Source organism: Scyliorhinus torazame, chromosome 22 (genome assembly GCF_047496885.1).
Source record: "Scyliorhinus torazame isolate Kashiwa2021f chromosome 22, sScyTor2.1, whole genome shotgun sequence".
Taxonomy (NCBI): Eukaryota; Metazoa; Chordata; class Chondrichthyes; order Carcharhiniformes; family Scyliorhinidae; genus Scyliorhinus; species Scyliorhinus torazame.
This window is the reverse complement of record NC_092728.1, coordinates 7,167,569-7,195,491: the sequence shown is the minus strand read 5'-3', so window position 1 is coordinate 7,195,491 and position 27,923 is coordinate 7,167,569. Positions and strand designations below refer to the sequence as shown.

At 56.1% G+C, this 27,923-nt stretch overlaps 1 protein-coding gene across 5 annotated transcripts in view; it reads left to right on the top strand.

The window, feature by feature from the left end:
• LOC140398891 (cyclin-dependent kinase 16-like) overlaps positions 1–27,923 on the top strand; it is a 237,160-nt gene that overhangs the window by 12,036 nt on the left and 197,201 nt on the right. Inside the window, exon 1 of one of the 5 annotated variants that reach the window (XM_072487844.1) lies at positions 762–1,283. The exons of 1 other annotated variant lie outside the window; for it this stretch is intronic. The gene's annotated coding sequence lies outside the window, so the exon portion shown is untranslated. Of the gene's footprint in view, positions 1–761; positions 1,284–3,427; positions 3,447–27,923 lie in introns of those variants that run through there. 3 more of the 5 variants (XM_072487847.1, XM_072487848.1, XM_072487846.1) reach the window with 3 other exon arrangements.

The window sequence follows — 27,923 nt, the reverse complement described above, 5'->3', positions numbered from 1 at the left end:
CCAGTCCAAAGATGTGCAGGTTAGGTGGATTGGCCATGATAAATTGCCCTTAGTGTCCAAAATGGTTAGGTGGAGTTACTGGGTTACGGGGATAGGGTGGAGGTGTGGGGCTTAAGTGGGGTGCTCCTTCCAAGGGCTGGTGCAGACTTGGTGGGCCGAATTGCCTCCTTCTGCACTGTAAGTTCTATGTTTCTCTCTATATCTCTCTCTATCCCCCTCTCTCTCTCTGTCTCTCTCTCTCCATCTCCGTCTCTCTCTCCATCTCTGTCTCTCTCTCCATCTCTGTCTCTCTCCATCTCTCTCCATCTCTGTCTCTCTCTCCATCTCTGTCTCTCACTCTCCATCTCTGTCTCTCTCTCTCCATCTCTGTCTCTCTCTCTCCATCTCTGTCTCTCTCTCTGTCTCTGCCTCTGTCTCCGCCTTTCTCTTGGTTTCTCTCTCTCTGCCTCTCTCCCTCTCTCTCTCTCTCTCTCTCTGCCTCTCTCTCTCTTTTTCTCTCTCGCTCTCTGTCTCTCTCTCTCTCTCTCTCTCTGTCTGTCTCTCTTGCTCTCTGTCTCTCTGCCTCTCTCTGCCTCTCTCTCTCTCTCTCTCTCTCCCTCTCTCTGCCTCTCTCTCTCTCTCTTTCTTTCTCTCTCCGCGTCTCTCTCTCTCTCTTTCTTTCTCTCTCCGCCTCTCTGTCTCTCTCTCTTTGTCTTTCTTTCTCTCTCTCCTCCTTTAGGAAGATGGTTCCTGTCTTAATTATCTCCTTATGTGGTTTGGTATCAGACTTGGTTTGGTCATGTTTCTCTTGCGAGTCTTTCCTCTGTTTATTGTGCTGTTGAAATTCTGGTTCCTGTGGTTTGGGAATGTGGGCGTTGCTCTGGACGAAGGTGCAATGTCCCAGTGACGGGATAAATGCGTGACAAGCACTTACTGCAATCGTCGAAGATGCGACCGAGGGAAAGGGGAGGGGACAGCGGGGGAGAAATCAGAGCACTGTGCGGAGTTCGTTTGACAAGAATAGGCTTTGGGTTTTGTCGGACTGAAGTGTCGATGTCCTCTGCCCAATGAACAGTGTACCGTCTTCAGAGGAGTTGCGGTGGGGGGCTTTGAGCAGTGTCGGAGTTGGTAGTTTTTAACCTCACGCTGGAGCAGAGCCCACCTCACCGGCTTGTTTAGTGGAGGCGACTAGCTGCTGAAATGTGCGCGGGGCTGGTGAAGTTCACCGTGTTTGGGGCGCACTGAATCTCACAATTGACGTCCCATGAGAAGTGAGGGCTGGAGGAGACAGCGCAAGACATGAGGTGAGAAAGGTTGTGCGTGTGTGTGTGCGCGCGAGAGAGAGAGAGAGAAACTTGAGTCAACAGAGTTGACCTCATTGTTACATGGCAGAATCCACAGGGAGCAGGTTGCTCCTGGCCCCTCCTGGCGGGGGAATGTTGTGCATGTTTTGTGTGGGATGAGGAACAATGTGAGAAAACACTGTCAGCACCGGCTATATATAGGGAGAACCATCTGTTGGTCTTTATCATTTGACGAAATGTTCTCTCCCAAACCCCCCCCCCTCCCCCGCTGCCTTCCGCCCTTCGATCGGCAGCAATGTGTACCTGAAATGGAATGTGCAAGGGCGCTGTAACCTCATTCCTTTGTGCAGGGAGACAGAGGAGGGGAGGGAGGGAGGGGGAGTCAGCTGTTAGCCGGGGATGTGTCGTGTTTCGACCTTTGTCAGGTTGTCGGATGGGGGGGGTCAGTGGGACGGGCAGCCTGTCCCCGGGCCGACTGCGCGGGCCGTACGCGAAAGCCAGGACCCGGGACGCTGCCCGCCTCCCCACCCTCCCGGCAGCATATCCTCCTGGCTCCTCCGTCCGGCTGGCGCGCGGGACGAGGAACGACTCCCGCCCTCTCCGCCCATTCATTCCCGGACGTTTAAGATGTTCGCTCGGAGGGCAGCACGGCGGCACAGTGGTTATCACAGCTGCCCGACGCGCCGAGGTCCCAGGTACGATCCGGGATCTGGGCCACTGTCCATGTGGAGTTTGCACATTCTCCCCGTGCCTGCGTAGGTTTCGCCCCCACAACCCAAAGATGTGCAGGGTAGGTGGATTGGCCGCGCTAAATTGCCCCTTAATTGGAAAAAATAATTGGGTACTCTAAATTTAGTTTTAAAATAAGATATTCGCTCGGACCAGCCTGCCGGACCAAATGTTTGGTCCCCTGCCTTGAGGGGCTCCTGCACACAGCCAGCCTGCTTGCAGCTCCGTCGCTGGAATAGGCCCACTCCCTCCCAGCTGGAAATCTCCCACACGCCTCGATGGCTCGGTTTCCGAGGGGAGGATCATGCTAGGGTCTGTCCGAATCGTAGAAATCTACAGACCCGAAGGAGGCTGCTCGTCCCATCATGTCCCTGCTGACCGACACGTTAACCACCTGGCCGAAACCTACCCTCCAGATTACGGCAGCCCCGTGCGCACCCCCAGTACTTCATCGCTGCCGTAAGTGTCTCTGTCGCCAATTCTGGTAGTGAGTTCCACACCCTGTAACCTTTCAGGGGATGTAGGGGTCGGCGGGCGAAGACAGCATTTGTTGTCTATCCCCACTTGCCCCCTCGAGCGGAGTGTCTCGCTGGGGCCATTTCAGAAGGGGGGGGGGGGGCAGTGAGGAGTCGACTACGTCGCTGTGGGCAAGGGGTCTGGAGTCCCGTGAGGGCCAGACCCGGGTCAGGGCGGCAGATTTCCCTCACTGAGGCGATGGCAGTGAACTGGATGGGTTTTACGACCGTCAACAATGGTTTCATCAAAGGCGAGACTAGCTTTCAATCCCAGATCTTATTCATAGAATCCCTACCGCGCCATTCGGCCCATCGAGTCTGAACCGACCCTCCGAAAGAGCACCGTATCTAGGCCCACTCCCCCGCCCTATCCCCGTAACTCCACCTAGACTTGCACGTCTTTGGACTGTGGGAGGAAACCGGACGACGTGGAGGCAGACACTGGGAAGGCCGCAATCAAACCCGGGTCCCTAGCGCCGTGAGGCAGCAGTGCTAACCGTGTGCCAGCATGCCGCCCCACTATTAACTGAATTTAAATCCACCCGCTGTCCTGGTGGGGGATAAACCCCCGTCCCCAGAACATTCGCCTGGGCCTGGATTGTAGCACCTTCCCTCCCTCTGAGTGAAAGAATCTCTCCTTCAATCCCCTCTGCACCTTCCCACATCTGCCAGAATTAAACGTGTTCGACAGGTTTAATGTGAAGTAATCGTCCTCGTTTTTGGCCTTTTCCACCCTCGATATGTTAACCCCGCTGCAGTACCTTCCAGGTGGCGGCAGCGGAGGGAACGGGGGAGGCTGGACAGAGGCAGGCACGAAAAGAAGTTCCCCCTCATCCCTACTGGCCTTTCGGTTTGTGCTCTGGAGAGGGTGGCACAGCGTCTGCGCCGTTTCCACGGTCGGTGCTGCCCCGACCAGCAGGTCAGTGTCGCTCCCTGGAGAGGGAATTTGCCTCTGGTCCAGTTGTGGTCTGTCTCCTTCGGAACTTTCTCACACTGCCAACTGTAATTGTGAAGTAAATACTAGTCTTCGGCAGAACCTTTAATTGTGGCCAACGTGTCTTTGAGGAGCTGGGAGAGCAGAGACAGTGACTGCTGTAATGACTCATCGAAGGGTGGGATTCTGTCAACGTGCCACTCCCAATTCCTGCACTGGAGTGTCAGCCTATCAGAAAACAGCAACTTCAATCTAATAATAATAATCTTTATTAGTGTCACAAGTAGGCTTACATTAACACTGCAGTGAAGTTACTGTGAAAATCCCCTAGTTGCCACACTCCGGCGCCTGTTCGGGTACACAGAGGGAGAATTCAGAATATCCAAATTACCTAACAAGTACGTCTTTCGGGACTTGTGGGAGGAAACCAGAGCACCCGGAGGAAACCCACGCAGACACGGGGAGAACGTGCAGACTCCGCACAGACAGTGACCCAAGCCGGTAATCGAACCTGGGACCCCATCACAGTGAAGCAACAGTGCTAACCACAGTGCTACCGTGCCGCCCCGACATATTCAGCGCCTTTACTGTAGTTAATACATCCCACGGCACCTCACAGTTGTGCGTTAAACACAACTCGAAAGGGAGCCATGGAAGGAGCTGTTGAGGCAGGTGACTAAATGTTTGGCCCAAGAGGTGGGTGGTTTTAAGTCTTAAAGGACTAGGGGGAGAGAGAGGTTGAGGGAGGGAATCCAGATCTCAGGCAGCTGAAGGCACGTCCATCAATGGTGGAACGATGGACATCGAGGGTGCTCGAGGCCCGATTAGGAGGAGCGCAGAGATCTCGGAGTCTCGTAGGGACTGGAGGTTACAGAGATAGGGAGGGTTATAGGAGCTGGAGGAGGTTACAGAGATAAGGAGGGTTGTAGGGGCTGGAGGAGGTTACAGAGATAAGGAGGGTTGTAGGGGCTGGAGGAGGTTACAGAAATAGGGAGGGGTGTAGGGGCTGGAGGAGGTTACAGAGATAGGGAGGGGTGTCGGGGCTGGAGGAGGTTACAGAGATAGGGAGGGGTGTAGGGGCTGGAGGAGGTTACAGAAATAGGGAGGGGTGTAGGGGCTGGAGGAGGTTACAGAGATAGGGAGGGGTGTCGGGGCTGGAGGAGGTTACAGAGATAGGGAGGGGTGTAGGGGCTGGAGGAGGTTACAGAGATAGGGAGGGGTGTAGGGGCTGGAGGAGGTTACAGAGATAGGGAGGGTTGTAGGGACTGGAGGAGGATACAGAGATAGGGAGGGTTGTAGGGGCTGGAGGAGGTTACAGAGATAGGGAGGGTGTAGGGGCTGGAGGAGGTTACAGAGATGGGGAGGGTTGTAGGAGCTGGAGGAGGTTACAGAGATAGGGAGGGTTGTAGGGGCTGGAGGAGGTTACAGAAATAGGGAGGGGTGTAGGGGCTGGAGGAAGTTACAGAGATAGGGAGGGGTGTAGGGGCTGGAGGAGGTTACAGAGATAGGGAGGGGTGTCGGGGCTGGAGGAGGTTACAGAGATAGGGAGGGTTGTAGGAGCTGGAGGAGGTTACAGAGATAAGGAGGGTTGTAGGGGCTGGAGGAGGTTACAGAAATAGGGAGGGGTGTAGGGGCTGGAGGAAGTTACAGAGATAGGGAGGGGTGTAGGGGCTGGAGGAGGTTACAGAGATAGGGAGGGGTGTAGGGGCTGGAGGAGGTTACAGAGATAGGGAGGGGTGTAGGGGCTGGAGGAGGTTACAGAGATAGGGAGGGTTGTCGGGGCTGGAGGAGGTTACAGAGATAGGGAGGGTTGTCAGGGCTGGAGGATGTTACAGAGATAGGGAGGGGTGTCGGAGCTGGAGGAGGTTACAGAGATAGGGAGGGGTGTAGGGGCTGGAGGGGGTTACAGAGATAGGGAGGGGTGTAGGGGCTGGAGGAGGTTACAGAGATAGGGAGGGGTGTAGGGGCTGGAGGAGGTTACAGAGATTGGGAGGGTTGTCGGGGCTGGAGGAGGTTACAGAGATGGGGAGGGGTGTAGGGGCTGGAGGATGTTACAGAGATAGGGAGGGGTGTAGGGGCTGGAGGAGGTTACAGGGATAGGGAGGGGTGTAGGGGCTGGAGGAGGTTACAGAGATAGAGAGGGGTGTAGGGGCTGGAGGAGTTTACAGAGATAGGGAGGGGTGTAGGGGCTGGAGGAGGTTACAGAGATAGGGAGGGGTGTAGGGGCTGGAGGAGGTTACAGGGACAGGGAGGGGTGTCGGGGCTGGAGGAGGTTACAGAGATAGGGAGTGGTGTAGGGGCTGGAGGAGGTTACAGAGATAGGGAGGGGTGTAGGGGCTGTAGGAGGTTACAGAGATAGGGAGGGGTGTAGGGGCTGGAGGAGGTTACAGAGATAGGGAGGGGTGTAGGGGCTGGAGGAGGTTACAGGGATAGGGAGGGATGTAGGGGCAGGAGGAGGTTACAGAGATAGGGAGGGGAGAGGGGCTGGAGGAGGTTACAGAGATAGGGAGGGGTGTAGGGACTGGAGGAGGTTACAGAGATAGGGAGGGGTGTAGAGACTAAAGGAGGTTACAGAGATAGGGAGGGGTGTAGGGACTGGAGGAGGTTACAGAGATAGGGAGGGTTGTCGGGGCTGGAGGAGGTTACAGAGATAGGGAGGGGTGTCGGGGCTGGAGGAGGTTACAGAGATAGGGAGGGGTGTAGGGGCTGGAGGAGGTTACAGAGATAGGGAGGGTTGTAGGGGCTGGAGGAGGTTACAGAAATAGGGAGGGGTGTAGGGGCTGGAGGAAGTTACAGAGATAGGGAGGGTTGTCGGGGCTGGAGGAGGTTACAGAGCTAGGGAGGGTTGTCAGGGCTGGAGGAGGTTACAGAGATAGGGAGGGGTGTTGGGGCTGGAGGAGGTTACAGAGATAGGGAGGGGTGTAGGGGCTGGAGGAGGTTACAGAGATAGGGAGGGGTGTAGGGGCTGGAGGAGGTTACAGGGATGGGGAGGGGTGTAGGGGCTGGAGGAGGTTACAGAGATAGGGAGGGGTGTAGGGGCTGGAGGAGGTTACAGAGATAGGGAGGGGTGTCGGGGCTGGAGGAGGTTACAGAGATAGGGAGGGTGTAGGGGCTGGAGGAGGTTACAGGGATGGGGAGGGGTGTAGGGGCTGGAGGAGGTTACAGAGATAGAGAGGGGTGTAGGGGCTGGAGGAGGTTACAGAGATAGGGAGGGGTGTAGGGGCTGGAGGAGGTTACAGAGATAGGGAGGGGTGTCGGGGCTGGAGGAGGTTACAGAGATAGGGAGGGGTGTAGGGGCTGGAGGAGGTTACAGAGAGAGGGAGGGGTGTAGGGGCTGGAGGAGGTTACAGGGATGGGGAGGGGTGTAGGGGCTGGAGGAGGTTACAGAGATAGAGAGGGGTGTAGGGGCTGGAGGAGGTTACAGAGATAGGGAGGGGTGTAGGGGCTGGAGGAGGTTACAGAGATAGGGAGGGTGTAGGGGCTGGAGGAGGTTACAGAGATAGGGAGGGGGCTGGAGGAGGTTACAGAGATAGGGAGGATGTAGGGGCTGGAGGAGGTTACAGAGATAGGGAGGGGTGTAGGGGATGGAGGAGGTTACAGAGATAGGGAGGGTTGTAGGGGCTGGAGGAGGTTACAGAGATAGGGAGGGGTGTAGGGGCTGGAGGAGGTTACAGAGATAGGGAGGTGTGTAGGGGCTGGAGGAGGTTACAGAGATGGGGAGGGGTGTAGGGGCTGGAGGAGGTTACAGGGATAGGGAGGGGTGTAGGGGCTGGAGGAGGTTACAGAGATAGAGAGGGGTGTAGGGGCTGGAGGAGTTTACAGAGATAGGGAGGGGTGTAGGGGCTGGAGGAGGTTACAGAGATAGGGAGGGGTGTAGGGGCTGGAGGAGGTTACAGGGACAGGGAGGGGTGTCGGGGCTGGAGGAGGTTACAGAGATAGGGAGTGGTGTAGGGGCTGGAGGAGGTTACAGAGATAGGGAGGGGTGTAGGGGCTGTAGGAGGTTACAGAGATAGGGAGGGGTGTAGGGGCTGGAGGAGGTTACAGAGATAGGGAGGGGTGTAGGGGCTGGAGGAGGTTACAGGGATAGGGAGGGATGTAGGGGCAGGAGGAGGTTACAGAGATAGGGAGGGGAGAGGGGCTGGAGGAGGTTACAGAGATAGGGAGGGGTGTAGGGACTGGAGGAGGTTACAGAGATAGGGAGGGGTGTAGAGACTAAAGGAGGTTACAGAGATAGGGAGGGGTGTAGGGACTGGAGGAGGTTACAGAGATAGGGAGGGTTGTCGGGGCTGGAGGAGGTTACAGAGATAGGGAGGGGTGTCGGGGCTGGAGGAGGTTACAGAGATAGGGAGGGGTGTAGGGGCTGGAGGAGGTTACAGAGATAGGGAGGGTTGTAGGGGCTGGAGGAGGTTACAGAAATAGGGAGGGGTGTAGGGGCTGGAGGAAGTTACAGAGATAGGGAGGGTTGTCGGGGCTGGAGGAGGTTACAGAGCTAGGGAGGGTTGTCAGGGCTGGAGGAGGTTACAGAGATAGGGAGGGGTGTTGGGGCTGGAGGAGGTTACAGAGATAGGGAGGGGTGTAGGGGCTGGAGGAGGTTACAGAGATAGGGAGGGGTGTAGGGGCTGGAGGAGGTTACAGGGATGGGGAGGGGTGTAGGGGCTGGAGGAGGTTACAGAGATAGGGAGGGGTGTAGGGGCTGGAGGAGGTTACAGAGATAGGGAGGGGTGTCGGGGCTGGAGGAGGTTACAGAGATAGGGAGGGTGTAGGGGCTGGAGGAGGTTACAGGGATGGGGAGGGGTGTAGGGGCTGGAGGAGGTTACAGAGATAGAGAGGGGTGTAGGGGCTGGAGGAGGTTACAGAGATAGGGAGGGGTGTAGGGGCTGGAGGAGGTTACAGAGATAGGGAGGGGTGTCGGGGCTGGAGGAGGTTACAGAGATAGGGAGGGGTGTAGGGGCTGGAGGAGGTTACAGAGAGAGGGAGGGGTGTAGGGGCTGGAGGAGGTTACAGGGATGGGGAGGGGTGTAGGGGCTGGAGGAGGTTACAGAGATAGAGAGGGGTGTAGGGGCTGGAGGAGGTTACAGAGATAGGGAGGGGTGTAGGGGCTGGAGGAGGTTACAGAGATAGGGAGGGTGTAGGGGCTGGAGGAGGTTACAGAGATAGGGAGGGGGCTGGAGGAGGTTACAGAGATAGGGAGGATGTAGGGGCTGGAGGAGGTTACAGAGATAGGGAGGGGTGTAGGGGATGGAGGAGGTTACAGAGATAGGGAGGGTTGTAGGGGCTGGAGGAGGTTACAGAGATAGGGAGGGGTGTAGGGGCTGGAGGAGGTTACAGAGATAGGGAGGTGTGTAGGGGCTGGAGGAGGTTACAGAGATGGGGAGGGGTGTAGGGGCTGGAGGAGGTTACAGAGATAGGGAGGGGTGTCGGGGCTGGAGGAGGTTACAGAGATAGGGAGGGGTGTAGGGGCTGGAGGAGGTTACAGAGATAGGGAGGGTTGTAGGGGCTGGAGGAGGTTACAGAAATAGGGAGCGGTGTAGGGGCTGGAGGAAGTTACAGAGATAGGGAGGGTTGTCGGGGCTGAAGGAGGTTACAGAGCTAGGGAGGGTTGTCAGGGCTGGAGGAGGTTACAGAGATAGGGAGGGGTGTTGGGGCTGGAGGAGGTTACAGAGATAGGGAGGGGTGTAGGGGCTGGAGGAGGTTACAGAGATAGGGAGGGGTGTAGGGGCTGGAGGAGGTTACAGGGATGGGGAGGGGTGTAGGGGCTGGAGGAGGTTACAGAGATAGGGAGGGGTGTAGGGGCTGGAGGAGGTTACAGAGATAGGGAGGGGTGTCGGGGCTGGAGGAGGTTACAGAGATAGGGAGGGTGTAGGGGCTGGAGGAGGTTACAGGGATGGGGAGGGGTGTAGGGGCTGGAGGAGGTTACAGAGATAGAGAGGGGTGTAGGGGCTGGAGGAGGTTACAGAGATAGGGAGGGGTGTAGGGGCTGGAGGAGGTTACAGAGATAGGGAGGGGTATCGGGGCTGGAGGAGGTTACAGAGATAGGGAGGGGTGTAGGGGCTGGAGGAGGTTACAGAGATAGGGAGGGGTGTAGGGGCTGGAGGAGGTTACAGTGATGGGGAGGGGTGTAGGGGCTGGAGGAGGTTACAGAGATAGAGAGGGGTGTAGGGGCTGGAGGAGGTTACAGAGATAGGGAGGGGTGTAGGGGCTGGAGGAGGTTACAGAGATAGGGAGGGTGTAGGGGCTGGAGGAGGTTACAGAGATAGGGAGGGGGCTGGAGGAGGTTACAGAGATAGGGAGGATGTAGGGGCTGGAGGAGGTTACAGAGATAGGGAGGGTTGTAGGGGCTGGAGGAGGTTACAGAGATAGGGAGGGTGTAGGGGCTGGAGGAGGTTACAGAGATAGGGAGGGGTGTAGGGGCTGTAGGAGGTTACAGAGATAGGGAGGGGTGTAGGGGCTGGAGGAGGTTACAGGGATAGAGAGGGGTGTAGGGGCTGGAGGAGGTTACAGAGATAGGGAGGGGTGTAGGGGCTGGAGGAGGTTACAGAGATAGAGAGGGGTGTAGGGGCTGGAGGAGGTTACAGAGATAGGGAGGGGTGTAGGGGCTGGAGGAGGTTACAGAGATAGGGAGGGTGTAGGGGCTGGAGGAGGTTACAGAGATAGGGAGGGGGCTGGAGGAGGTTACAGAGATAGGGAGGGGTGTAGGGACTGGAGGAGGTTACAGAGATAGGGAGGGTGTAGGGGCTGGAGGAGGTTACAGAGATAGGGAGGGGTGTAGGGGCTGGAGGAGGTTACAGAGATAGGGAGGGGTGTCGGGGCTGGAGGAGGTTACAGAGATAGGGAGGGTTGTAGGGGACTGGAGGAGGTTACAGAGATAGGGAGGGGTGTAGGGGCTGGAGGAGGTTACAGGGATAGGGAGGGGTGTAGGGGCTGGAGGAGGTTACAGAGATAGGGAGGGTGTAGGGGCTGGAGGAGGTTACAGAGATAGGGAGGGGTGTAGGGGCTGGAGGAGGTTACATAGATAGGGAGGGGTGTAGGGGCTGGAGGAGGTTACAGAGATAGGGAGGGGTGTAGGGGCTGGAGGAGGTTACAGAGATAGTGAGGGGTGTAGGGGCTGGAGGAGGTTACAGAGATAGGGAGGGGTGTAGGGACTGGAGGAGGTTACAGAGATAGGGAGGGTGTAGGGGCTGGAGGAGGTTACAGAGATAGGGAGGGGTGTAGGGGTGGAGGAGGTTACAGAGATAGGGAGGGTTGTAGGGGACTGGAGGAGGTTACAGAGATAGGGAGGGGTGTAGGGGCTGGAGGAGGTTACAGGGATAGGGAGGGGTGTAGGGGCTGGAGGAGGTTACAGAGATAGGGAGGGGTGTCGGGGCTGGAGGAGGTTACAGAGATAGGGAGGGTTGTAGGGGACTGGAGGAGGTTACAGAGATAGGGAGGGGTGTAGGGGCTGGAGGAGGTTACAGGGATAGGGAGGGGTGTAGGGGCTGGAGGAGGTTACAGAGATAGGGAGGGTGTAGGGGCTGGAGGAGGTTACAGAGATAGGGAGGGGTGTAGGGGCTGGAGGAGGTTACAGAGATAGGGAGGGTTGTAGGGACTGGAGGAGGTTACAGAGATAGGGAGGGTTGTAGGGACTGGAGGAGGTTACAGAGATAGGTAGGGTTGTAGGGGACTGGAGGAGGTTACAGAGATAGGGAGGGGTGTAGGGGCTGGAGGAGGTTACAGAGATAGGGAGGGGTGTAGGGGCTGGAGGAGGTTACAGAGATAGGGAGGGGGCTGGAGGAGGTTACAGGGATAGGGAGGGGTGTCGGGGCTGGAGGAGGTTACAGGGATAGGGAGGGATAGCCAACCTGTCAGCCTCTCTGTACAGTGTGTGGATCATGTGGGAAGTGTCTGCCGATTGATCGAGGGGCTGGTCCTTGGGGCAGGTATCTACTGAGTCAGTTCCTCTTGTTGTTGAGAGAGCTGAGGACAGCGGGAAGGGGAGGGGGGTGGGGACGGGGGGGAGGAGTGTGGAGGGGGAAGCGGGGGGGGAGGCTGTGCTCACAGGGATTTCCCCATTGCTGTGGCTGAGCCTGGCTTGCAGACAGAGGGAGGACGGTGAGGAGTGCCACTGTCTGAGGCAGTGCAGGGAGGATGAACCAGAGACAAAGGGATTCATTTCAACATAACGCAGGGAGAGCAGGAGGAGGAAGCCTGACTGCAGGTGGCAACCTCGTGGATCCTGCCCAGGGCTGGCAATTCACTCCCCTGGAGAATGACAGCGGGTGAATTTCAATTCAATTCGAAATGTATTAAATCAGACCGTGCAACCAGCAGCTTTGCCCTCAGACCCTGCCCCATCCCGCTCAGCTCCTGTCATTCTCGGGAAGGAACTCTGCCATCCTGCATCATAGCCACCGGGCTGCCGCGCAGACAAGCAGTGCCTGGGTAAAAGGCCTCATCCCGCAGGATCCGGCTGTGTGGAATGTTGGAGGAGGAAGGGCTAAAAGCTCAGGGAGATGCTGATCATGGAGCCGCAGAATCCCCACAGTGCAGAAGGAGGCCATTTGGCCCATTGAGTCTGTACCCACCCTCTGAAAGAGCACCCGACCTTATCCCCCACCCTATCCCCACCTAACCTGCACATCTTTGGACTGTGGGAGGAAACCGGAGCACCCGGAGGAAACCCACGCAGACCCGAGGAGAACGTGCAGACTCCGCACAGACAGTGGCCCAAGCCGGGAATCGACCCAGGTCCCCGGCGCTGTGAGGCAGTGATGCTTACCACTGCCCGCTTGAGAATGCGGACGGCTGATGAACTGGAGGCCCCTTTGAAATGCCGGCCTGGCCCATCTGCCCGGTGATCGCACAGACACACCGGAATGGTGGAGGAATCAGGCAGACAGTATCCTGCTCAGAGGCACCGCCGAGCACGCGAGTGCCTTGTGCATCAGCATCGTTTGTCCAGGATGCTCTCTGCACTGAGCTGGGTGTGTGTTCCATGGAGGTGAAGGCAATCATGTTCAGTCCCTGTGTTCAGACTCTCTGTGAATCATGTCTGAGTCATGTAACTTTAACACTGCATCTATTGTGACAAGTCAGACAGAGCCCTTCCCTTCCTCCTGCCTGCACACCAATTGGGTCTTGCTGTCTCTCCAGCGTGCCATCCGACTCACGGCCACTCACCTGGGCTCCATTTGCACAGGTCTCTCGGCTGTAACCCAGCTTCTGAGTCAAGAGCTTTCACTTAGAAATAGGAGAATGAACACCCCGGTGAGCTTTGCAGCGGGTCCCCCGGGACCCCGGGGCGGGGGAGGCCAGGAGCTTCGGCAGGGTTGGGGTTTGAGTGGGGTCTTAACGGAGGAGGAAGGGGCGGCAAGAGAATTCTGGAGCTTGGGACCCCAGGAACGGCTCCATTGAGGGGGAAGGATGCATGCGAGGCGGTAGATGGCGAGTGGATGTTTTCTTTTGCCGGGGAGGGAGCGGGGGTGGCGGTGCTTTGCCGTGGGGGGGTTACTGAGGTGAGGGGAGGTGAATCCCTGAATGGATCTGAACACGGGGACGATGGATTTGAAAAGCGGATCGTGTTGCCTGGCAGAGGAGCAGCGTAGGGTCAACCAGCGCAAGGGTCTCTGCGTGGGTGAGGACTCGGCGGAGGTTGTGTGGGGGTGGGGGCGGTGAGGGTGGAGGAGGGCAGAATTCTGGGTGAGTCCAAGTCTACGGAGGCGGAATATGGGGGGCCAGTCAGAACATTGTGGGTATTAGAACTGTACATCGAACTGTACAGCACAGTACAGGCCCTTCGGCCCACCATGTTGTGTCGAACTATAAGACCATAAGACATAGGAGCGGAAGAAAGGCCATTCGGCCCATCGAGTCCACTTCACCATTCAATCATGACTGATTTAAACTCCATTTACCCGCTCTCTCTCCATAGCCCTTAATTCCTCGAGAAATCAAGAATTTATCAACTTCTGTCTTAAAGACACTCAAAGTCCCGGCCTCCACCGCCCTCTGTGGCAATGAATTCCACAGACCCACCACTCTCTGGCTGACAAAATTTCTCCTCATCTCTATTCTAAAGTGACTCCCTTTTATTCTAAGGCTGTGCCCCCGGGTCCTAGTCTGCCCTGCTAATGGAAACAACTTCCCTACGTCCACCCTATCTAAGCCATTCATTAGCTTGTAAGTTTCTATTAGATCTCCCCTCAACCTCCTAAACTCCAATGAATATAATCCCAGGATCCTCAGACGTTCATCGTATGTTAGGCCTACCATTCCTGGGATCATCCGTGTGAATCTCCGCTGGACCCACTCCAGTGCCAGTATGTCCTTCCTGAGGTGTGGGGCCCAAAATTGCTCACAGTATTCTAAATGGGGCCTAACTAGTGCTTTATAAAGCTTCAGAAGTACATCCCTGCTTTTATATTCCAAGCCTCTTGAGATAAATGACAACATTGCATTTGCTTTCTTAATTACGGACTCAACCTGCAAGTTTACCTTTAGAGAATCCTGGACTAGGACTCCCAAGTCCCTTTGCACTTCAGCATTATGAATTTTGTCACCGTTTAGAAAATAGTCCATGCCTCTATTCTTTTTTCCAAAGTGCAAGACGTCGCACTTGCCCACGTTGAATTTCATCAGCCATTTCTTGGACCACTCTCCTAAACTGTCTAAATCTTTCTGCAGCCTCCCCACCTCCTCCATACTACCTGCCCCATCACCTAGCTTTGTATCATCGACAAACTTAGCCAGAATGCCCCCAGTCCCGTCATCTAGATCGTTAATATATAAAGAGAACAGCTGTGGCCCCAACACTGAACCCTGCGGGACACCACTCGTCACCGGTTGCCATTCCGAAAAAGAACCTTTTATCCCAACTCTCTGCCTTCTGCCTGACAGCCAATCGTCAATCCATGTTAGTACCTTGCCTCGAATACCATGGGCCCTTATTTTACTCAGCAGTCTCCCGTGAGGCACCTTATCAAAGGCCTTTTGGAAGTCAAGATAGATAACATCCATTGGCTCTCCTTGGTCTAACCTATTTGTTATCTCTTCAAAGAACTCTAACAGGTTTGTCAGGCACGACCTCCCCTTACTAAATCCATGCTGACTTGTCCTAATCCGACCCTGCACTTCCAAGAATTTAGAAATCTCATCCTTAACGATGGATTCTAGAATCTTGCCAACAACCGAGGTTAGGCTAATTGGCCTATAATTTTCCTTTTGTTTTCTTGTTCCCTTCTTGAACAGAGGGGTTACAACAGCGATTTTCCAATCCTCTGGGACTTTCCCTGACTCCAGTGACTTTTGAAAGATCATAACTAACGCCTCCACTATTTCTTCAGCTATCTCCTTTAGAACTCTAGGATGTAGCCCATCTGGGCCCGGAGATTTACAATTTTTAGACCTCTTAGTTTCTCTAGCACTTTCTCCTTTGTGATGGCTACCATATTCGACTCTGCCCCCTGACTCTCCTGAATTGTTGGGTTATTACTCATGTCTTCTACTGTGAAGACTGACGCAAAGTACTTATTTAGTTCCTCAGCTATTTCCTTGTCTCCCATCACTAGATTACCAGCGTCATTTTGGAGCGGCCCAATGTCTACTTTTGATTCCCGTTTGTTTTTAATGTATTGAAAGAAACTTTTACTGTCATTCCTAATGTTACTGGCTAGCCTACCTTCATATTTGATCCTCTCCTTCCTTATTTCTCTCTTTGTTATCCTCTGTTTGTTTTTGTAGCCTTCCCAATCTTCTGACTTCCCACTACTCTTTGCCACATTATAGGCTTTCTCCTTTGCTTTGATGCATTCCCTGACTTCCCTAGTCTGAAACTAAGATCAAATCAACCTACTCCCAATCATTTAGTGCACTCCATATGCCTATCCAATAACCGCTTGAAAGTTCCTAAAGTGTCCGACTCCACGACCATAGCTGGGAGTGCGTTCCATGCCCCAACCACTCTCTGAGTAAAGAACCTACCTCTAACATCCCTCCTATATCTTCCACCATGAACCTTACAGTTATGCCCCCTTGTAACAGCTACATCCACCCGAGGAAAATGTCACTGAACTCCACTCTATCCCTCTCATCATCTTATACACCTCAATTAAGTCACCTCTCACCCTCCTTCGCTCCAATGAGAAAAGCCCTAGCTCCCTCAACCTTTCCTCATAAGACCTACCCTCCAATCCAGGCAGCATCCTGGTAAATCTCCTTTGCACCCTTTCCAATGCTTCCACATCCTTCCCATAATGAGGTGACCAGAACTGCACACAATACTCCAAATGTGGTGTCACCAAGGTCCTGTACAGTTGCAGCATAACCTCACGGCTCTTAAACTCAATCCCCCTGTTAATAAACGCTAACACACTATAGGCTTTCTTCACGACTCTATCCGCTTGGGTGGTAACTTTCAGAGATCTATGGACATGAACTCCGAGATCTCTCTGCTCCTCCGCATTCTTCAGTATTGTCACCTTAAAGTGCGGATGTGGATGGGGGTTTCAGTAGCCGGTGAGGCGAGGCGGGGGGGGGGGGGGGGGGGGGGGGGGGGGGGGTGAACCAGAGACAGGCCTTGGTACCGAGTTGAGAAGGAGTTATCCCCTCGCCGATGGACAGCATTCAGCTGGGGGAGGCAGTGGGGGTTAGACAGGAGTTCAGGTCACCCAGGACGGTGGAGGTTTCCAAAGCATGTTTGAACCCATGAGCGGGAGGGCGCGGAGTGAGTCTTGGCGGCAAATGGATACCAATGGAGCACAAACTGATCAACCTTTTTCCTGCCTCGGACCCCTGCCTTTACCTGCCTTGACTACTTGGAGGCTGCCGTTGGCCTCAGTGTCGTTGATTGCCCCCATTGCTGCTGGCTCCAGTGACACCTGGGTGGGGTCAGTACCGGCGTTAGGAGCTCCACCTGCTTGTTCTCTTGTCATTACTAAGCTTTGGAAAGCAGCATCTACGTTTTTTTGCGACTTGATCCACGGTTCAGGTGAGGGTTTGACTCGGGTGGCCCGGTTGCCTCCCACAAACCCAGGGGCATTGAATCCAGACCTTCCTGTAGCTGGGTGGCACAGTGGTTAACGCTGCTGCTTCACAGCGCCAGCGTCCCAGGTTCGATTTCCCGCTGGGTCACTGTCTGTACGGAGTCTGCACGTTCTCCCTGTGTCTACGTGGGTTTCCTCCGGGTGCTCTGGTTTCCTCCTACAGTCCAAAGACGTGCAGGTTAGGTGGATTGGCCATGATAAATTACCCTTAGTGTCCAATAGATGTGCAGGTTGGGTGGGGTTACGGGGGTAGGGTGGGAGGATACGCCTCGGTAGGGTGCTCTTTCGGAGGGTTGGTGCAGACCCGATGGGCTGACCGACCTCCTTCTGCCCTCTAGGATTTCTATGACCTCCGGGCTGCTGTACTTTCCTGCATTACAGCTGAAGGAGCTCTTCAAAACAATTTACTGGCGGGGAGTACTTGCGGTGCTAAGTTTCGAATTGCACTATTGGATCTTCAGACTCTCCTTTAAGGAGGCGACAAGAGCCTGGGGTTAATCTCTAATCTAAAGAATGGTGTCCTTAGTGGAGCAGCACTCCATAAATATCAGACTGGAGGCTTAACCTCGATTCCACCCTGGTGAACAGACTTAAACCTGAAGCTTACAGAGCGATACTGATACGTTACCTAGCTGTCTGCTCAATACAGTAATAATGATCGAGCGTTACATCCAGCGCTTCTGCCGTGGCTACAGGAAAACCGCAACCTTGTCACAGCTGGGGAGTGAGGATATAAGTCTGAACTGTTAGGGCAGGACTCGTGGACTGCCCTGTGAAGCAGGAACTGGCGCTATGCAACCAGGGTGTGTTCTCCATCTTATCAACGCAGCAGCAGTTAATCATTGCATTTGCAGGGAGTGCGTCCCAGAGGGAGGCAAAGCCGGTGGGGTGGGGGGGGGGGGGGTGCTGCTGAAGACAGCGATAGATCGGTTCTTGATCAATCAGGGGTTATGGGGAGAAGGCAGGAGAATGGGAATGAGAAAAATATCAACCATGATTGAATGGCGGAGCAGACTCGATGGGCTGAGTGGGCTAATTCTGCTCCTATGTCTTATGGTCTGATGGGGGGGGTGTTGGGAAAGATTGAAGTAACGGCCTCCAGGCTGTGGAAGAGGGATCAATGGGCAGTTAAAAAAAAAGTGACAAGAACCAAGCTTTGGAGATCTGAGCAGGGGAGTCCCTGCGAGAGGTGACTAAGCACGGTGACTGGCTAGGTGCCAAAGCATCGCCTGCCAAGGCTTTGAGGAGATCTAGACAAGCTGAGCGATTGGGTGAATGCGTGGCAGATGCAGCGTAGCGGGAATAAATGCGAAGATGCCCACTTGGGACGGAGAAACAGAATGGCGGGGTATTATTTACATGGTGATAGATTGGGAAACGTTGATGTACAAAGAGACCTGGGTATCCTGGTTCACCACTCACTGAAAGCAAGCACTCCGGTACGGCGAGCAGGTAGGGCGGCAAATGGTACGTTGCCCTTCAATTGCAGGAGTCCAGGAGCGAGGCTGTCTGACCGCAGCTGTCCAGGGGCCTTGGTGAGGCCACAGCGAGAGTGCTGTGCACAGTCCTGGTCTCCTTATCTCTGAATGGATAGACTTGTCATCGAGGGAGTGGCTGCAAAGCTCCATCAGACTGATCCCCAGGGTGGCAGGGCTGTCGGTACGAGGGAGCGACTAGGCCGAGCGAGCCTGCATTCACTGGAATTCAGAAGTAGGGGGGGGTGGTGAGGGGGGGAATCTGATTGAAACGGGTAAAATTCCAACAGGGCCGGACAGGCTGGAGACAGATGTTGTTACCTCTGGCTGGGGGTGGGGTCAAGAACAAGGGGTCACGGTCCCAGGATACGCGGCGGGACATTTAGGGCTGAGAGGAGGGGAGATTTCTTCACTCAGGCGGAGGTGAACCTCTGGAATTATCTCCACAGAAGGCCGTGGGGGCCGTCACTGAATATACAAGAAGGAAATGGAGAGATTTCCAGACTCGCAAGTCCTCAAGGGGAGAGCGCAGGGAATGTGACGTCAAGATGGAGGAGCAGCCACGATCCTATCGAATGATGCAGCAGGGTGAAAGGACGAATAGCCTCGTCCTGCTCCTGTTTTCCACGTTTCTGTGAAATTGTCCCTTCATGAGTGGGCACGTCACAGCTACTAGGGTTGTTTTAGATAAGTAGTGCTTTTCCCGGGAACTGAGAGCCCCGTCCATCATCCTTGTGGCTTTGGGCACCGAGAACAACCACAATTATACATTCAGCTGGTTAAGCCGGATAGTTCCATCAGGAGTACCGGATGGTATCGCTGTCCTGGGAATGGGGGGTCAGTGTATCGCTGTATCCGGGCTCTGTCCTGGGAATGGGGGGTCAGTGCATCGCTGTATCCGGGCTCTGTCCTGGGAATGGGGGGTCAGTGCATCGCTGTATCCGGGCTCTGTCCTGGGAATGGGGGGGTCAGTGTATCGCTGTATCCGGGCTCTGTCCTGGGAATGGGGGGGTCAGTGTATCGCTGTATCCGGGGCCTGGGAATGGGGGGTCAGTGTATCGCTGTATCCGGGCTCTGTCCTGGGAATGGGGGGTCAGTGTATCACTGTATCCGGGGGCCTGGGAATGGGGGGGTCAGTGTATCGCTGTATCCAGGGTCTGTCCTGGGAATGGGGGGTCAGTGTATCGCTGTATCCGGGGCCTGGGAATGGGGGGGTCAGTGTATCGCTGTATCCGGGGCCTGGGAATGGGGGGGTCAGTGTATCGCTGTATCCGGGCTCCGTCCTGGGAATGTGGGGTTAGTGTATCGCTGTATCCATGGTCCTGGGAATGGGGGGTCAGTGTATCGCTTTGTCCGGGCTCCGTCCTGGGAATGTGGGGTTAGTGTATCGCTGTCTCCGGGGGCCTGGGAATGGGGGGGTCAGTGTATCGCTGTATCCAGGCTCTGTCCTGGGAATGGGGGGGGTCAGTGTATCGCTGTATCCAGACCCTGTCCTGGGAATGGCGGGTCAGTGTATCGTTGTATCCAGAATCCTGGGAATGGGGGGGTCAGTGTATTGCTATATCCAGGGTCCTGGGAATGGGGGGGGGTCAGTGTATCGCTGTATCCAGGGTCCTTGGAATGGCGGGGTCAGTGTATCGATGTATCCAGGGTCCTGGGAATGGGGGGGTCAGTGTATCGCTGTATCCGGGGGCCTGGGAATGGGGGGTCAGTGTATCGCTGTATCCGGGCTCTGTCCTGGGAATGGGGGGGTCATTGTTTCGCTGTATCCAGGCTCAGTCCTGGGAATGGGGGGTCAGTGTATCGCTGTATCCGGGCTCTGTCCTGGGAATGGGGGGGTCAGTGTATCGCTGTATCCGGGGGCTTGGGAATGGGGGGTCAGTGTATCGCTGTATCCAGGCTCTGTCCTGGGAATGGGGGGGTCAGTGTATTGCTGTATCCGGGCTCTGTCCTGGGAATGGGGGGTCAGTGTATCGCTGTATCCGGGCTCTGTCCTGGGAATGGGGGGTCAGTGTATCGCTGTATCCGGGGGCCTGGGAATGGGGGGTCAGTGTATCGCTGTATCCAGGCTCTGTCCTGGGAATTGGGGGGTCAGTGTATCGCTGTATCCAGGCTCTGTCCTGGGAATGGGGGGTCAGTGTATCGCTGTATCCGGGCTCTGTCCTGGGAATGGGGGGTCAGTGTATCACTGTATCCGGGCTCTGTCCTGGGAATGGGGGGCTCAGTGTATCGCTGTATCCAGGGTCCTGGGAATGGGGGGTCAGTGTATCGCTGTATCCAGGCTCTGTCCTGGGAATGGGGGGGGTCAGTGTATCACTGTATCCGGGCTCTGTCCTGGGAATGGGGGGGTCAGTGTATCGCTGTATCCGGGGGCCTGGGAATGGGGGGGTCAGTGTATCGCTGTATCCTCGGTCCTGGGAATGGGGGGTCAGTGTATCGCTGTATCCGGGCTCTGTCCTGGGAATGGGGGGTCAGTGTACCGCTGTATCCGGGCTCTGTCCTGGGAATGGGGGGTCAGTGTACCGCTGTATCCGGGCTCTGTCCTGGGAATGGGGGGGTCAGTGTATCGCTGTATCCAGGGTTCTGGGAATGGGGGGGTCAGTGTATCACTGTATCCAGGGTTCTGGGAATGGGGGGGTCAGTGTATCGCTGTATCCAGGCTCTGTCCTGGGAATGGGGGGGTCAGTATTTCGCTGGTTCCGGGCTCTGTCCTAGGAATGGGGGGTAGGTGTATCGCTGTGTCCGGGGGCCTGGGAATGGGGGGCTCAGTGTATTGCTGTATCCTCGGTCCTGGGAATGGAGGGTCAGTGTATCACTGTATCCAGGGTTCTGGGAATGGGGGATCAGTGTATCGCTGTATCCAGGCTCTGTCCTCGGAATGGGGGGGTCAGTGTATCGTTGTATCCGGGCTCTGTCCTGGGAATGGGGGGGTCAGTGTATCGCTGTATCCGGGCTCTGTCCTGGGAATGGGGGGTCAGTGTATCGCTGTATCCGGACCCTGTCCTGGGAATGGGGGGGTCAGTGTATCGCTGTATCCAGGGTCTGTCCTGGGAATGGCGGGGTCAGTGTATCGCTGTATCCGGCCTCTGTCCTGGGAATGGGGGGTCAGTGTATCGCTGTATCCAGGCTCTGTCCTGGGAATGGGGGGTCAGTGTATCGCTGTATCCAGGCTCTGTCCTGGGAATGGGGGGGTCAGTGTATCGCTGTATCCAGGGCCCTGTCCTGGGAATGGCGGGGTCAGTGTATCGCTGTATCCGGCCTCTGTCCTGGGAATGGGGGGTCAGTGTATCGCTGTATCCAGACTCTGTCCTGGGAATGGGGGGTCAGTGTATCGCTGTATCCAGGGCTCTGTCCTGGGAATGGGGGGTCAGTGTATCGCTGTATCCGGGCTCTGTCCTGGGAATGGGGGGTCAGTGTATCGCTGTATCCAGACTCTGTCCTGGGAATGGGGGGTCAGTGTATCGCTGTATCCAGGGCTCTGTCCTGGGAATGGGGGGTCAGTGTATCGCTGTATCCGGGCTCTGTCCTGGGAATGGGGGGGTCAGTGTATCGCTGTATCCGGGGGCCTGGGAATGGGGGGTCAGTGTATCGCTGTATCCAGGGTCTGTCCTGGGAATGGCGGGGTCAGTGTATCGCTGTATCCAGGCTCTGTCCTGGGAATGGGGGGGTCAGTGTATCGCTGTATCCAGGCTCTGTCCTGGGAATGGGGGGGTCAGTGTATCGCTGTATCCAGGCTCTGTCCTGGGAATGGGGGGGTCAGTGTATCGCTGTATCCAGGCTCTGTCCTGGGAATGGGGGGGTCAGTGTATCGCTGTATCCAGGCTCTGTCCTGGGAATGGGGGGGTCAGTGTATCGCTGTATCCAGGGTCTGTCCTGGGAATGGGGGGGTCAGTGTATCGCTGTATCCGTGCTCTGTCCTGGGAATGGGGGGGTCAGTGTATCGCTGTATCCAGGGTCTGTCCTGGGAATGGGGGGGTCAGTGTATCGCTGTATCCAGGCTCTGTCCTGGGAATGGGGGGGTCAGTGTATCGCTGTATCCAGGCTCTGTCCTGGGAATGGGGGGGTCAGTGTATCGCTGTATCCTGGCTCTGTCCTGGGAATGGGGGGCCAGTGTATCGCTGTATCCAGGCTCTGTCCTGGGAATGGGGGGGTCAGTGTATCGCTGTATCCAGGCTCTGTCCTGGGAATGGGGGGGTCAGTGTATCGCTGTATCCGGGGGCCTGGGAATGGGGGGGTCAGTGTATCGCTGTATCCGGGCTCTGTCCTGGGAATGGGGGGGTCAGTGTATCGCTGTATCCGGGGGCCTGGGAATGGGGGGGGTCAGTGTATCGCTGTATCCGGGCTCTGTCCTGGGAATGGGGGGTCAGTGCATCGCTGTATCCGGGCTCTGTCCTGGGAATGGGGGGGTCAGTGTATCGCTGTATCCGGGCTCTGTCCTGGGAATGGGGGGGTCAGTGTATCGCTGTATCCAGGGTCTGTCCTGGGAATGGGGTGGTCAGTGTATCGCTGTATCCAGGCTCTGTCCTGGGAATAGGGGGTCAGTGTATCGCTGTATCCAGGATCTGTCCTGGGAATGGGGGGTCAGTGTATCACTGTATCCGGGGGCCTGGGAATGGGGCGGTCAGTGTATCGCTGTATCCGGGCTCTGTCCTGGGAATGGGGGGTCAGTGTATCGCTGTATCCAGGATCTGTCCTGGGAATGGGGGGTCAGTGTATCACTGTATCCGGGGGCCTGGGAATGGGGGGGTCAGTGTATCGCTGTATCCAGGGTCTGTCCTGGGAATGGGGGGTCAGTGTATCGCTGTATCTGGGGTCCTGGGAATGGGGGGTCAGTGTATCGCTGTATCCGTGGGCCTGGGAATGGGGGGTCAGTGTATCGCTGTATCCGGGGTCCTGGGAATGGGGGGTCAGTGTATCGCTGTATCCGGGGGCCTGGGAATGGGGGGGTCAGTGTATCGCTGTATCCAGGGTCTTCAGTGGGCTATGGATGGGGATTAGGATACCCATGAGGTTTGCTGGAAGTCTGAAGTATTCAGTGTTTGATGAGATATCTGTGACCCCTGACGTGCACCCGACCTCACTGCGAGCTCCAGTGGCACTGTGGGTGGCTGAGTCTGGAAGGGCTTGTGCAGATTCGGGTGCTAATGAGGTCATTGCGGATGGCTTCCCTGCTCATGTTGGACTTGGACGAGTGGGAAGGGTAGGGTAGTGAAGGCAGCCACATCGCACTGCTCAGATTGAGCACTGTCAAGGCACCTGTGACTGCATCTGACCAGACTGGGTTACACACTGCACAACAGCCACCGCTGACATCCAGAGCTCTCAAATGCTGACGCACGCTCGACAGTTCCCCTGGCTGGGGAATCCCCCCCCCCACCCCCCACCCCACCCCCCACGAAGACCACATGGGGGGTCTTCGAATGATCAATCGGTGTTCACTGGCGGGAGCTTGAAGATGGGACAAGAGCGATGTCCGCCGCGCTTGCAGCTTTATTCCTGCTGAGAATTAAACCTTTGATTTGCCTCACCTGTCCTCTGCCATGGGGGGGTTGTGGGGGGCACATTCTCAGGATGGGGGGGAGGGATCGTTTAGGACTGAGACGAGGATAATGTTCTTCACTTGAAGGGCTGTGAATCTTTGGGATTCTCTACACCAGAGGGTTGTGGGTGCTCCATCGCCGAAGACATTTCCGGGCTGCGGGATGGACTGATTCCTCGTCTTCTCTGGGATACGGAGGATGGACGGGAAAACATCATTGAATCATAGAATTTACAGTGCAGAAGGAGGCCATTCGGCCCATTGAGTCTGCACCGGCTCTTGGAAAGAGCACCCTACCCAAGGTCAACACCTCCACCCTACCCCATAACCCAGTAACCCCACCCAACCTTTTGGACACTGAGGGCAATTTATCACGGCCAATCCACCTAACCTGCACATCTTTGGACCGTGGGAGGAAACCGGAGCAACCGGAGGAAACCCACGCAGACACGGGGAGGACGTGCAGACTCCGCACAGACAGTGACCCAAGCCGGGAATCGAACAAGGGACCCTGGAGCTGTGAGGCTACCGTGCTAACCACTGTGCTACCGTGCTGATGTTGGAGCCCAAGATCAACCCCGCTTGTACTGGATGGCCGGGGTAGTCTTGAGGGGCCAAACAGCCTCCTCCTGCCTCCTGTGGTCGGGACCAGCTTCGCCCTCCTCTATGTCTCGCTGGTGACTTCGCCCGAATGCTGATCGGCGCAGGGTTCGCTGACGGGAAGGAGGGGCTGCTCTCTGACACCTGCAGCGAAAGACGAGCGTTACGACGAATGAGTGACGCAGGGGAGCAAAGGGGAACCACAGTTCTGAGATCCCTCTAATTCCTCCGAAGGTGGCGGGGCAAGTTGCTGAAAGCTTGGGGTTTATAAAGAGGAATGTAAGAATATAGCCGCCGAGAGATTGTGTTCAGATTTTGCACGTCGCACACTAGCCCACCGCCCCCGCCACTTGCATGCAATCCTGGAAATTCAGGCCACCACACATTAGCAAAGATGTAAAGATTCGCAGGGATGGTAGTCAAAAAACAAAGAACAAAGAAAAGTACAGCACGGGAACAGGCCCTTCGGCCCTCCAAGCCCGTGCCGACCATGCTGTCCGTCTAAAATCTTCTACACTGCCTGGGTCCGTATCCCTCTATTCCCATCCTATTCATGTATTTGTCAAGATGCCCCTTAAATGTCACTATCGTCCCTGCTTCCACCACCTCCTCCGGCAGTGAGTTCCAGGCACCCACTACCCTCTGCGTAAAAAACTTGCCTCGTACGTCTACTCTAAACCTTGCCCCTGGCACCTTAAACCTATGCCCCTTAGTAATTGACCCCTCCACCCCGGGGAAAAGCCTCTGACTACCCACTCTGTCTATGCCCCTCATAATTTTGTAGAGCTCTATCAGGCCACGAGGAGAGTTGAGATTGCCCTCCTCGGAATAAACAGGTCAGCGGAGGCTTTCAAAACGGTGAGAGGTTCGGGCAAGGCGGGGCGAGGATAACGGTCCCCCCCCCCCCCACCCCCCCGGCGAGCGAGTGGGTCAGAAGGGTGGGGCTGTCGGGTCTGCGACCCCAGCAGCAACGGAGACGGAGGCTGACCCCACCGTGAAGGGACCGGGGCCAAATGGCTTTTAAGGCCGGGGGAAACCTCACAGCAAGGGTGCGGGGGGGGGACTGAGCACCATTCCAAAGGGGGCCAGCACAGGCGCAAGGGGCCGAACGGCTTCCGTCTTCCGACATTCGGGAATGTGAGTCTGCGCTGCCGGCGTGATGCCATCGCCAAAGGCACGCCCGGAGGGCTCACTAAGTTTACAATGTCTGAGCGTAGAACCATGGACGAGGGAGAGCCTCGCGCCTCGCACCCCCACTGTGGGTGTGTGTGTGGCAGGGACCGTTGTTCGACACCCCCGTTCAAGCGGTTGGTTGGGAATCCGGGGGGGGGGGTCGGAATCGCAGCTGCTTCTAATTGGAGCTCAGGGTTGAGATTCTAACAATAGATCGGCATAAAGTTGAACGATGATATTATACCCTCCAAATTGGCATCCTGTGTGCGCTACAGGCAGCCACTATCGTTATTTAATTATGTGCCCTGCCACGGCCGCGTGCATCTGACGGCTCCAGTCCCCGGCTTCCAGCAGCTCCAGCACAAAGCTCAAAACCCTCAACCCGTCCACTGCCTTTTCCACCCATTTCCTCATCATTTATATTTATATCGTCATTTCTCTTCAACCTCCCCACCTCGGCCTTTCCAAAGGTCGTCATTTTCACTGAGTGGGGCTATGTGTTCCAGGGGTATCGCTCCTCCGCTGGTACCTTTCCCACCTTGGCGCCGCTTCATGTCACAGCCTGAATGGCGAGGGTTGGCCGGATGTTTAATTTTAGGACAGGTGGAATACGCTCAGGCCCGGACGTAACAGGTGCACAGCTGTCTGCTGCCCTTCTCCCTGCCCTTCAGGCTGCCTTGGTCTCGGCCGGCATGGGAGCACAGGAAATAGGACCGTCAGCAGTAGAGCCAGGAGCTGGCCATTCGGCCCTTCGAGCCTGCTCCTCTCTCTCTCTCACCCTGTTAACCGTCAGGGCAATAGCAAAGTGAACGCACCGTGGGCTGTGTCAGAGAACAGCCTGAGCAGACGGAGGCAATTTGAGGAAAGGAAAAGGACGCGAGGAATGAGACGGATGGGGACGACCGAGAGTGAAACTGAGCGAGGGCTGGGGTGCCAGGGCTTGACGTTTGGTTCAGGGCGACATTCCCCAGAGGGACTGCGGATTGTCTGGGAAGACAGAACTGTGTCTACACTGTTCGTACGAGGCCAGTTTCACTTTTAACCAGCAGTGTGGATTGTGAAAGGCTGGCGCAGGGTTTTTGAAGGTTGGGTGCAATGGCCATGATCAATTGCCCCAAAGTTGTGCGGGTTAGGTGGGGTTACGAGGATAGGGTGGGAGCAGCGGGCCTAGGTAAGGCGCTTTTTCAGAGAGTCGGAGTAGACTCGATGGGCCGAATGGCCTCCTTCCGCACTGCAGGAATTCTGTCTCTGTTCTATGAATGTAGATGGTGCAGTCGTCAATTAGTACGCAGTGAGCTCCCACAAACCCCTGAGACGATCAATTCCAGACCGTTTGCTCTCGGTTGGTGCTGGTTGTGGGCAGCACGGTAGCATTGTGGATAGCACAATTGCTTCACAGCTCCAGAGTCCCAGGTTCGATTCCGGCTTGGGTCACTGTCTGTGCGGAGTCTGCACATCCTCCCCGTGTCTGCGTGGGATTCCTCTGGGTGCTCCGGTTTCCTCCCACAGTCCAAAGATGTGCAGGTTAGGTGGATTGGACGTGATAAATTGCCCTTAATGTCCAAAATTGCCCCTAGTGTTGGGTGGGGTTACTGGGTTATGGGGATAGGGTGGAGGTGTTGACCTTGGGTAGGGTGCTCTTTCCAAGAGCCGGTGCAGACTCGATGGGCCGAATGGCCTCCTTCGACACTGTAAATTCTATGTAAATTCAATGATATTGGCCTCAGGACCACGGGCCAGAACTCCGACACCTCTCCTCCCAGCCCTGGCCACTGGGGTCCACCAGGCACACCTGAGGGGGTGCAGGCAGGTGCCTCGGTCCAGCCATCTCCTCCAGAAAGCTGGGTGAAGGGGATTCGCTGGACGTCTGGCCGATCCCCTCCCCCCCCCCACCGGGCCCTGACTCGATCCCGTGACTCCCCCGCCCGAGCACCTGTATCAACAGGATCAGGCTGTGGAGCCACGGGTCAAATGGTATTAAACTGAAGGTGATGGGGGTGCAGGCGAGACTGAGACACAGATACAGTCGGGTCGATCCGCTTGGAGTTATGTAATAACGTGGTTGTTTGGGGAGCGCCTTCTCGAAACAGCTTCCTCACCAGCTTTTCTGCCTGGCTGACGACTGGCGTTTCAAGCATGGCCCATTAGATAATGGATGTGGGAGCGCTCATTAATCTGCTTTGAAATAAAATCATTGAGCACACTGCGGAATCTGGAAATCTGCTCCAGTCGTTCCATTTGGCAAACTCTCTGATTGTTCCGTCGTCTCATTCTATTCTCGCTCGAACCTTTCCTCTGAGCAATTAGACCCATCATCGCGCCAGTCACTCTAATCTGGGTGGTACGTACGGTTCGGACCGCACCGCTTAAAGGCCCTCCAGCCTGCTGCGGTGCTGCTAAAAACCCCACCCGGTGCTCTGAGGCCGTCAGCGCGACTCGCAGCTCTCTACCCCCTGTCCCAGCCATGGTCTTGCTGAAAGGGCATGGCAGTCAGCGCCGCTAGCTTCACAGCGCCGGGGGCCCGGGTTCGGTTCCAGCCTCGGGTCAGTCTCTGTGTGGAGCCTGCACGTTCTCCCCTTGTCTGTGAGGGTTTCCTCCGGGTGCTCCGGTTTTCTAGCACAAGTCCAAAGATGCGCAGGTTAGAACAGTACAGCACAGC